General features: G+C 49.8%; 1 long non-coding RNA gene across 1 annotated transcript; it reads right to left on the bottom strand.

The window, feature by feature from the left end:
• Positions 1-6,867: 6,867 nt before the first annotated feature.
• LOC136330989 (uncharacterized) lies at positions 6,868-9,442 on the bottom strand. Its single transcript, XR_010730424.1, has 3 exons — positions 9,328-9,442; positions 7,392-7,493; positions 6,868-6,992 (listed from the first exon to the last, which is right to left on the bottom strand). It is a non-coding gene; the product is annotated as an uncharacterized lncRNA (long non-coding RNA).
• Positions 9,443-9,902: the final 460 nt, after the last annotated feature.

Genomic DNA, 9,902 nt, shown 5'->3' with positions numbered 1-9,902 from the left:
TAACTGGAGGTCACCCGCTGGCAAGGATTCGAGGCTGGTTTGGGATCCCCTGCCTGTCTGACCCCAGCGCCCTGCTCTTTCCATCACCTCGCGATGCCTGAAAAGACCCCTCATCTCCAGGCCCAGAGCATGGGGATTGGACCCCAGGGAGGGTGCGGGCACAAGCTGGGCAGAGGATCTCGTCCCAGGCCCCGGTCCTGGAAGAAGCTGGGCATTATCAGCGGGAGGAGGCAAGTCTGGACTTGGCAGATGCCCCTACTGAGTTTCAGGGTCTGGTGGCGGAGGAAGGCTGCGTGACACTCTGACCTGAACACAGCCCTGCTTTACATTCTTCACACCCCTATTCAGATTCTTTCTTCTGCCAGTTCCACCATTTTCTGCTGAGGCTCTGGGCAAGACTCCCCACCCACCGTCACACCTCCGTGTCCTCATCAGTGCAGCGGGGCCAATGACACAGTGTGGTTGTGCGCAGTTAAATGAGATCATATTTGCCCGAGTGCACATCGTAGGAAGACTGCTTAATCCCATGGGCAGCATATGCAAAGTCTTCCCCTGTCCACTTGCCACATGCTCCACTCATCTTTAAAGCCCAGTGCGAATGCCATTGTGTCCCTCTTGGCAGAATTTGCTACCTTGATTTCTGTCCGGCCAGAAGCTTGGAAAAAGCTTTACTGCTTGATTTATTGTGGTCTGGCTGTGATCAGTTGAGGATATGTCTGTCCTTCCAGACAGTAGCCCCTGAGGGCAGAGGCTGTGCTCACCTCATTTGTTTGCTCCTTCTGAGCTCAAGAAGGGACAGCTGCTGGGACAGCTCTTAGCTTCCCCAGACATATGCTCTCTGGCCATGCCTCCTGGCTTCCTCCTCTTCTCAAAGGAGAGGCCTATAGTCTCAAAACTCTACTTCCTCAAGGCCTCCCCCCATTTTGGGCTCCATGGCCTTCTTTGCCTCTCAGATTGGCCACCAGTGACCATTCTTTGTTTCATTGACCCTCCCTCTCCACATGATAATGCGCATCACTCCATTTTCCTGGAAATGAACTTTTCCCTCTGTCTGTTCCACCACTTTCCCAGGCCTTTTTCTTCCTCCAGGCATGCTCTTCCTCTATCCTTCATAGCAAAGTTGGGCATTCAGAACACTTCCAGGAGATACCAACTCAAGGCAGTTCTGAGAAAGTTACCCTCTATGTGGACCTCCCAATGGCCATTCTTCTACCAAGTCTGCATGGAAGGAAACACTGCCATAGTGAGCCATCAGCATGGAATAAAAGACAAAGTCAATGTGGGTTTATATCCAAGAACAGCAGAGGTGGTGGTGTGTTCTCCAAACTTCCCTTCTTCTGCCTCCTGGGCAAGGCATTTCCTGCCGCCCTTACAGGGACTGAGTTCCAGCCAACGAGATGGAGCAGAAGTGATGGAGGGCACTCCAGGCCTGGCCCTGAGAGCCTCCTCCATAATTGTCCATCCCAGCTGACTGTGGAGAATCCAGCAGGAAACTCTGGAACCCAGGGACTTGGCAGATTCCAGATTCCCCAAATCAAGAGAGTCACCCAGTCAGCACTGCTTGCATTGGATTGCTACAGTTGAGAGAAATAAACTCTTTTTTCTATGCCATTTCAATTTGGGGGTTGTTTATTACCACAGTTACCCTACTCTGATTAATGCAACCCTAAGAGTATTTATGCAGCCTACATATACAGTTGACCCTTGAACAACATGAGGGTTAGGGGAGCTAACATGCATTCTAAAATTCACATATAACATTTAATTCTCCCAAAACTTAAGTTGTCCCTCAGTACAGCTATGGGGTGTTGGTTTCAGGACCCCCAGAAAATCCTAAAACCTGCTGATTCTCAAGTCCCCTATATAATATGGTCTAGAGATCAATGCATGAAGCTGCCCTCCCCCATCCATGGGCTCCCAACTACAGATTAAAAACAGTACAGGTATTTGTTGAAAAAAAAATCTATGTATAAGTGGACCCACAGAGTTCAAACCCATGTTGATTAAGGGTCAACTATATGTCACAAGAGTATAAATATAAATAGCTAAACAAATCAAGATGAGGGTAAAACAGATGAGGAGGGTAAAATGAAGTCAGGCATAAAGGAAAAAGTCGACAGGTCTTGCGAATCTTACAGAAATCAGTAAGAGGAGGATGAATATTTCAATAGAAAAGAAAAGGGACAAAGGCTCTGAACAGGTAACCAGCAAGTAAGTTATCCCAAAGGCCAATAAGTATATGAAAAGATGCTCCTGAGTAGCTGGGAAAACACAAATTTGAGAAACAATGAGATATCATGTCAACCTCCTTGGCTAGGCAAACACTAGGCGTTGTGTGTGATGATACCCCGTGGTGAAGAGGAGAGGGAGAAACAGGAGCTCTGTGGATTACTTGATGAGAGTGTAAGTAGCTGCAACTTTCTTGGGCAGTAATTTAACAATATCTAGTAAAGCTGAAGATGAGCATTCCCTTCACCTAGCTATTCTACAGACACTCTCACATTTATGCACGACTAATAGAGATAGGATGCCAATTTGGCTCTGAGCTTCCTAGCAGCCAAAGCAAAAAAGAGCAGAAGAAGATTACTTAGAAGATCTTCAATCCTTAATACCTATAGAATAATAATAATAATAATAATAATAATAATAATAATAATAATAAAAAGACCAGTGGCTCTGGCCTTTCGGTTGTAAGGTCAGAGAACATTTTTCTCCTGTGGATCTCCTGGAAGCGGTATGTATTCTAATAAACAAGATCTTAGGCAACATCCCCATAATAAATAGTATATTACATACAACTTACTGAGTTTCAAAGCATATATACAGTTATATGAAACTTTCTATTGATTATAGGGATGAAATCCAAGCTAAGGAGCAAAAGGCAATTCAATAACAGCAATTATAGGAGAGTTCAAAGCCATGTGGTCCAAGTATGCACTCTCTGGTGACTTAGGATAGCCTGGCTTGATTCAGGAATGAGATTTTTAATATCTCCAGGAACCCTCCCACAACCACCATGATAATTATTTCTCCAAACCAAGCTTTTGAATAGACTGAGTAGCAGAGAGTTCAGGTTACAGTTTCAGGCAAACTACCAGAGTGAAAATATCCTCTGCTGTTGATTTAAGGCATGACCATGAACTTTGCTGATGCCATCGCCAAGAAGATTGCTATCTTTTTATGAGAGTTAAGGAATTCTCACCAGGAACAATGTCTAGAGAGATGCCCCCCCTAATCAAGAGGTATGTGGAGGAGTCTAGGTTAAATAAGAAAAAATTATATTAAGAAATGCACATTAATGCAAGATATGGTTGGTTCCTAAACACAAAATTTTAATATGAGCTTCTTTGCAGTCAAAAGCAAAAAAGACAGTGAGCACAATGGAGTTTGAGCTTATCTAGCTTCTCTGTGGGAGCTCATTGACTTCAGTTCTGAAAAGCCCAGGTCATGATCGAATGCACAGAGCTGGTGCTTCATGAGCAAAGCTTGCAGCCCCTAGAGGAGTGAATACTTGTCAGTGCTCTTAGCCCAGTGTTTCTGGTTATGACTGAAGCTGCCCAGCTGAACCAAATGCTTCCCAGTCCAGAAATGGAGCAGGGGCCTAGAAATTTCATTTCAAAAAGGGACTCTTACAGTCAGACGGTCACTCCTGTGACTCCCAGAGTGGTGGTGTGGTCATCGAGGTTCTCAGGACACACTCGAGCCATATGAAATCCACACCATCAGCCCAAAAGTGGTTCCATACTGGGAAGAGGGTGGATGGTTTTCAACTGCTGCCTCCACTGGATGGGATGGAATGACAAAGATGAATAGGGGTCAGGGGGACCGCTGCCATTCCAAATATGAAGCTTACAGGAGAGGAAACTGTGCCCTCTTGCTAAACCTGAGAGCAGCAGACTGGTAGTTGAAACTTAGAGCAGAGAAGTTGCCTCTTCAGTGGGGACCAAAGACTTTACTCTAGGTACCCAACCAAGAAAGAGAACAGACAATTTGCAGACATTTGGGCCAAGTGCTTATGGCAAAAGTTTAGGAGCTCTGGGAGCAGACAGTTCCATTCTTCAACTCTAGGAGGCAATCTTGATCAGTGACATCACCAGGTGAAAAGGCTGCTGTTGGACTCTGCCCAGATGCCCTTTGCCAGGTCTGTGCACCCATCCCTCAGCTCTTGTGAACTTCCCTACTATGAAGGCTACTTTTGGGTCACTGGATTCACTTCACCTTGACTCCTGGAGACCTGGAAGTGTGGGGGTTTCTATCCATGCTCCTGAGACAGACTGAAGCTACTGCCTGCTTGGTGTGGGCATATGGCAGCCTAATTTCCTAGTCTCTGAGTTTGGGGGTGGGGTGGGGAGATGAACTCTGTGGTGTAAAGTATGCTCCAGATCTCCCTGCAGGATCAAGCAGAGGCTGAGATTTCACCTGGGACTTCATACTGTTACTTAGTGTCTCCCTGTTCCCATCCTGCCTCCCCCACTCCCTTCACCTGTTTCTCCTGGGAGCATTTCCTTGCACGTGAATCCCCTTCTCAGGGTCTGCTCCTGGGAGATAGCAGGTCCCCTATGGGGGCTCTCCAGGGGTTCATGCAGGATGGAGGTGGTCCTTGGGCTTGTACTGACTTCCTCCCCACACCCCATCACTATGCTCGGGTCAAGGGCAGCAGGATCCTGGGCTCTTCATTAACCAGCAGCTCTTCAGGACGAAGCCGGGGACCTCCTCTGAGATTTGTGACACCTGGTTGGGTGTCTGGGCTCTTTGGAAGCAAGTTGCTCATAGAGTGACTGGGATGCAATGCATCTTGGCAACAGGACGTCCTTCCCTGTGCTCCTCTGGGGCTGCCCTGTAGGCTTGCCAGGGGAGTTCTGGCTTCCCAGAGAGCCTTGAGAAACAAGAATTTTATAGCCATCATCTCTGCTGCCAGACTGAGGCAATCAGGCTGAGATCAAGCGGTCCCCATCGGTGGTGTCTGGCCACAGGGAAAGCACCACTGGAGAGGTGCAGCAGTGACCATCTGTCCACCCCCTCAAGCCATAGGATGGTCCCAACCTCCTCCAGTGCCTTCACAACATGACCAGTCCTGTGTAGGTACCCACAGTTGAGCCAAGGCTGCCTTTGGGCAGAGAGAATTTTAAGGTGGGAGGGTTCCTTATCTGAACTTTCTAGAAGGCCCGTGTCACAGATACAGCAGTTGTTGCATCATCAGTGACACCAGCCCTCTGGCTGACCTGCGGGCCCATTTCCCATCAATGTATGCCACGGGCTGCTGTTGAGCAATGTGTGTAGTTGGATTGATGGCCCCTTCAGTCACAATGTCTCTCCCAGAGGTGTGGCCCATGGGAAAGCAGTCTCCTAAGGCAGCTTGCCCACAGATAGGGATGGCCCAGGCCTTTCTGAGAAAGGCATAGCATTCTCAACAGCCAGGTCACCTCTAATTAGTATGACAAATGGGGGATACTGGCTGGAGAAGCTGGGACCCTGTACCTAAGGAGACTCCTCCGAGCCACAAACAATAGTAGATACCAAAACTCATCCTGTTGGGTTCCATAAGATACTTTATGTCCTCCAGGGACAGGCTGAATGGCCTCCAGCCAGTCATCTTGTCAGCTAGTGGCCAGCAGAAGCCAAAAGTTCAAGATTCTTACAAAGAACATCAGCTTGGAAAGGAGTTGGGCCTGGAGCGCCGCATGCAAGCCCCAACCTGCCCCAGCCCCAACCCTTCCGGCCCTCCCCGCAGCTGGGCACAGCCCTCCATCTCTGTCTCAGGCTGCAGTAGCCTTCTCCTCAGAGAACCAAGCCCCTGGTACCTTCTCTCTCCAAGACTCTGTCCCAGCACTTGGTTTTGTGGTCCTGTCAGTCCCTGTTCCGCTTGTAGGGTGAATCCCATCCTCCCTGTGACACACATGCTCCTGCCTCCACCTGCTGAAGTCTGTCCCCTCACTCCACCAAGATCATCAGCACCAATCTCTGTCACCCACGGCGGAGGCACCTCAGTCTCAGTGCACTGTCCTCTCACAGACTTGGAAGGTGTTGGGCATGTCCCCCTTCTCGACACCACCTGCCCTGTCCCCCACCCCCTCTGGCTATGCCTTCCCTGATCCTTTGCAATCAGTTTCCCTCTTACTCTCCCTGGAAAAGCACAGCTGATCTGTGGCCTGGCCTCACAACCATCTCTGTGCCAGCTACTCCCAGTTGTCCCTCCTAAATGCCTGATTATGTCCCTATTGGACATCTCCCAGGAAATGTGGCAGTCTTGACCAACTCACTTGCCCCAAACTGAACCATCTTATTTCCATTTTTCTGCCAAACTTATTCCTTGTCAGGAAAGCTCACTGTTTTATAACCCCCAGCTCCTCCCCAGTACTCCCCAGTGCCCCAAATAGCATCACTGGTCAGGCAGGTGCTCACACAGGAAACCTGGGGTCGCCCCCACTCTTGCCCCTTTCATTCCTTCATCCTGCAAGGAGGCCTGTGGATTTACTTATTTATTTATTTATTTATTTATTTATTTGAGAGAGAGAGAGAGAGAGATATGAAGGGAGCGCGAGAGAGAAACATCAATTTGTTGTTCCACTGATTCTTGCATGTGCCCCAGACTGGGAATCGAACCCACAAGTTTGTTGTATTGGATGACGCTCTGACCAACAGAACTACCTGACCAAGGCTTTTTTTCCCCTCTGTGGATTTCTCTTACACCTTCCTTGTCACACCTGCCCTTCTCCCTATGGCCAGGGCCAAGGCTCCCATCAGCCCTCATCTTCACCTTCTAGCCGCTCCCAGAGGGGAGTTTGCCTTTAACTGCCACAAGCCTAGCTCCTCCCCTGGGGGATCTGAAAGAAGTCCACACCTAGGTTAAGGTTTACAGTCTGTCTGGAGAAAAGTGAGCCTTCACTGGTTGACTGTGCGTCCAGAAGCCTCTCACCCAGGAGACACAGTCCTGGGGGCATCTGAGCTGCGATGGCCACAGGAAGCTGCATTCTCAGGAACTCGCCTGGAGGCTGGAGGGAGGAACAGAGGTTTCCCAGCTGTAAACCTCTGACACCCAGCTCCCCACACCCAGCTCCAGCAGCCCCCCAGCGTGGAAAGCCCTGCTCTACTCACCCCACTCATTCCCTGTTTTCCCCCTTGGGAGCATAACCGCCTCTACATCATTGTCCCCAGCCCCAGCCACCCTGGATTTTGCAAACTGATGGTTTTAAAAATCCCAAATCATCCAACTGCCAAATGTCCCACTTTTCTGAGAAAATGGCATACTTCCGCCTGTGCCCTCACTTGCAAATGAAGGAAGCTGGAGGTCAGGAGCAAAGTGAGACTCGCCTAGACCTGAGAGGGGCTGCCCGCAGTGGTTCATCTGGTTTATCTCGGGAATCTGCCTGCTGCGGAAGCAACCCTCTGACCTGGTGTGGAGGCAGACATGGCCCCTGGAGTTCATTCCTCTGTGGCAAACGTCCCTACAGCATAAGCTCCATAGTCTGGCCAGCTGCCACCAGCGAGCGGCCCTGCAGATTAAATGGACAGTAGCTTGAGGGGGGTGTGTGTCAAGGGGAAGGATGGAGAAGCAGGGTGAGTGTCCCTGGGGGAGCCTGCGCTGCGGGCAGTGCCATGTGGACACTTGGGGGGTACCTGGGAAGAAAGGGCGCAGAGAGAACCCTTGAGGCCTGGCAGGCTTTGGAACTGAGCATGGTGGCCTGGGGGAGGGGCAGGAGGCCAGCGGGAGAGAGGCTTTCAGACTTTGAGGGAACGTAAATTTTACCCCCTGGCTACTTTCTCTGGGATTTATTTCTCGGTGAACTTGAGACTTTGCCTAATTACGTTTGGGTCTCTTTCAAAGCACATAAATTGCATCCAGTTCTTCTGCCTCCTTAGGAATGAATAAATTGTCCCTGTGCAAGGAGGGATCTGGGGGAGAGAGTGAGACTTTATTAATTCGACACAGAACTCTGTTCCCCTGCCCTCCCCTCTGCCCCCCATTGAATAATAAAATAATGAAGATTTGACTTGGACCAGGATGTGTGGATAAATATATTGGTGACATGAATGGAAATGGATTTATTACATAAACAGGAGACTTCATCAATTTAAACCTGGCCTCCTTTCAATGGGCATAAATTACATTTTCTTTTCCTACCAGTTGCTGGGTTTTTTTCCTTTCTTTTCTTTCTTTCTTTTTTACTCTTTAGAAGAAACTGGATTTATTGAAATTGAGATTTCACTAATTTACTTCATGGAGCCTTGTGCTTCGTCTTTCTACCCAACTCATTAAAAAGAGGTTTCCTTCCAGTGATTCTTCCTGAGTTTTTCCCAATCCAGTCCTGCTCAGGGTCTTGTGGCCTGCTGGGAGGGCGGGGTGATGGTGGGGTGGGATGGAGCACAGGTGGTCACCTTGGACCCTGAAAGGAGACTCCCATACCTCTCCACCCTCTAGAACGATCCAGTCCGCCTTAGGAAGGGTGCTACAACAGGGCGTGCAGCCCAGAAGCAGAGAAAGGTCCGCTTCCAGGCCTCCAGGAGGGCCAAGGGATGACCCTGAGCAGGATCTGGCCTGGGCTGGTTCTAGGATGGGTCTGCAGGGAAATGGTGGAGAGGTTCTGTGAACGGGAAGAGGCTCAGGTGTGCTTGGCCAGAAGTCTCGGGCGAGGCGGGGGTGGGGAGGGGGCAGGGTGTGCTAGAAGGTCCCACCAAAGACCAATGGCAAAATGCTTGTGGCACAAGAACTGATTTTTTAGGAGTTTGAGGCTCATAGTCCCTTTTCCTCCTCCCCCTTCCTTTTTCCTATTGCTTTATCTCAGCAAAATGGGGATTTATTAAAATGTTTGTTTGGAGCAGGAAGATGTGCCCTTTGGACTTTGTAACTTTGCTTATTCTGTACCTTGGCTGGCATGTCAAGCTTACTCTCAGCCTGGGAATTCCACGTAGGGAGTCCCCTGTTTGCTTCCCTCCAGGTATCTCCCCTGGAACTTGGACAGTGCTGAAAGTCTTACATAGTCTCATTCATTTAAAGTGGTAAGAAACCCATGTGTGATACTCCCGGGGATATATGCATGACAAAGAAGAAGTGTGGCTGCCATCTTATTTAGAGAACCTGAAGAGGACATGATTAACGCAGAGAGGTGACCAATGGGGGAAGTTCTGGGCACCACAAGAACCAGCTGATGAGAGATTCCTCGTCAGTGTGCCTTCCTGACACCCTGAGGCTCCCACACAATGAGAAGGGTGCTGCCCCAGTAGTGCTAGCTCTATGGGGGCTGCGGGATGAGGGGAGAGAGAGGAAAGAGACTGTCCCCCACAAAACCCTCACCCCCGTCTCCCATCGCATCATCCCATCCCTTTTACCAGCCCCAGGGTTGTGGGGGGAGTGGGCAGTGGCGGCTCTGCAAGCTGTCATTCACCAGGCCCGCCGTCTGGCGCAGGTGTTTCTAATAAGGGCTCCTTCGGGCTTGCTTCATCCAGGAGGATGTTTACAAGAAGGTCTGATGAGAAATTGTCTCCAAATGCTGTCTTGTAAGCAAGACGTAAAGAAGGAGGGGGGTAGTGCCTTAGGCTGTAAGCAAGCAGGGCTCCTGGAATGGGGCCTGGCCAGTGCTCCCTCCACCCCCAGTCCTCTTGGCCAGGATTGGCAGGCTGGGGCCTGGGCAGGTCTGGGCCCACTGCCAAGGTTGGTGAGCGCCATGGGGGTTGGGTTTCAATAAACAAAAGCAATAATGTTGGAAGAACCTCCACAATAAACAGAGAGACTGGGGCATCCCAACGTGGCTCCCCAAGCCCCAAGGCCTCTTCTCTGACCCTGTGATTGCTCTTCAGCCCCTCCTCTGCAGGATGGGGGCAGGCAACCCCAGGGTTTATTATCATCGTCGTGAACAATGCACACATCATTTAGGAACGTCTTTCTGGAGAATCCCAGAGAAGAA

Source organism: Saccopteryx bilineata, chromosome 3, assembly GCF_036850765.1.
Source record: "Saccopteryx bilineata isolate mSacBil1 chromosome 3, mSacBil1_pri_phased_curated, whole genome shotgun sequence".
Taxonomy (NCBI): domain Eukaryota; kingdom Metazoa; phylum Chordata; class Mammalia; order Chiroptera; family Emballonuridae; genus Saccopteryx; species Saccopteryx bilineata.
This window is presented reverse-complemented; position numbering and strand designations above follow the sequence as displayed.